Genomic DNA, 2,013 nt, shown 5'->3' with positions numbered 1-2,013 from the left:
TAAAGTTTTACGCCTAGAATCTTCAAATCTTCAACCAATTCACCAAGAACATTCATAACCACATTCAAATATTGAAGCATTCTTCATACCTTCATAATAATTCAAGATCCAACCGTGAACACCAAAAACCTCCAACTGTAAACCCCATTTTCAACATTTTCCAATTAAATTCCAATTTATTTGTAAGTCTCCTTATATAATTAAACTATTATTTAACCCCTTTATTTAAATTAATATATTATTAATTTAAATGCGACGTCGAACATAATTATTTTAGGGTAACGTTATTAGCACGTACGCTACCCGGAGGATCGTCTCTACAACTCACTAATTCTGGCAAATGCACATTCAATGTGAGTTCATACCCCCATATTTTTCCAAGCTTTTTTTTTTATGTTTTTAGGGGGGAATACAAGTAAAACACAAGTAATCTTGTGTTTAAAACTATGATTTTGTTTATTATATTTTCTTACCGTTAACATGCATATGAACGTGGAACTTACTAAACACGACAAACATTGTTACTATGAGACTTACAAACAATTTACAAAACACGTTAAGGCATAACTACTTTACGAGCTCAGATCTTAACACGAAAACAAACTTATAAAATATAAGTGTAGTTTATGGAACGAACGTACTACTTTTACAAGGATACAAATTAATAACAAAAGGGTTTTCATTGTATTATTCGTGAATTCGTTGAGGGAGCAAATTTGTAAGAGACAGCATCTAGTACTTACCTAAGTACCTAGATAAGTCTACCATATGAACCAGATTCTCTCAGCGGGAGAGTGTGAGTTTGTGTATAGATCTATACAGGACTGACAATCTCGCGCCCTGACTATTAGCTACAGTCGTTCTGGGTGACAAACGCCATTAACGTATACGACAACCAAAGTATGTCGTTGGGTTTAACGCCCATCAGTATGTTTATAAGAACTCACCCGGTTATAACATGGCCTCGTTCACGAAATAATATACTTAACAAACAGTCTCCAAGGTTAATAAATATGTGATTACTTAGTATATGCACAAGGGTGATATGAAATTAACATCCGAAATGCAGTGGGATGTGTGACTTCCGCCTCATTTCCTATTCCTTGTTTGGTTGTAGGCTTAGGGCAGAATCATCCAATTGATTGTATGTTCGATCTACGCTTCTATAAATCATATGCACTAAGCGATCATAGGAGGGTATTAACATCACCTTCCAGTTTACACAACAAACACGTTTTCGGCTAGTTTTGTTTATTAATAAAGCTACACTTTAACAAATTAAGTATGGGAAATAGTTGTACTTTTCAGTTTTGGAACATTTAAGAAAACAACTCATTTTTATAGAAAATATAGGATTGTCCAGGACAAACATCAGTATTTTACAAGCAGACGGTTTACCATTCAACTAACAAACAATCATTGTTAGTTCTATAATTCCTTAGTTTATACATCAAGGTTATTTATGAAGAATATCGACAGGTAGTGGAATGTGTGGTTTCCACCTCATTTCATGCTCCTTATTTGGTTGTGGGCTTAGGGCAGATCCACATAATCAACTGTCCGTTCGATCTTGGTTCATATATAGCTAGTATAAACTAAGTGGTTATAGAAGGAACTGATATTATCATATTCTTACAAAGAAAATATAGGATTTTCTTAAGGAACACTTTCATCGTATTTCAAAGGACTAATACAGTTAACTCTATAAGTACCTAGTGAATACATTAGGGTTATATACACAAGGATCCGACAGACAGTGGGATGCGTGGCCTCCACCTCATTTCATGTTCCTTGTTTGGTTATGGGCTTGGGGGCAGAACCACACAATCGATTTTTCGTTTGATCTGGAATGTATATGACCTGTATACACTAAGTACTCATAGAAGGAACTAGTACGAGTCATTTTACTTATCATTCATTACAACAGAAAATATAGGATTTTCTAGAGAAACACATCATGTTTTACAAAGAACAAAGAATTTTTTTTCTAAAACAAAACGCTAATGAACTCAC

Source organism: Lactuca sativa, chromosome 9, assembly GCF_002870075.4.
Source record: "Lactuca sativa cultivar Salinas chromosome 9, Lsat_Salinas_v11, whole genome shotgun sequence".
Classification (NCBI taxonomy): Eukaryota; Viridiplantae; Streptophyta; class Magnoliopsida; order Asterales; family Asteraceae; genus Lactuca; species Lactuca sativa.
Note: the sequence above shows the minus strand (reverse complement) of the source record.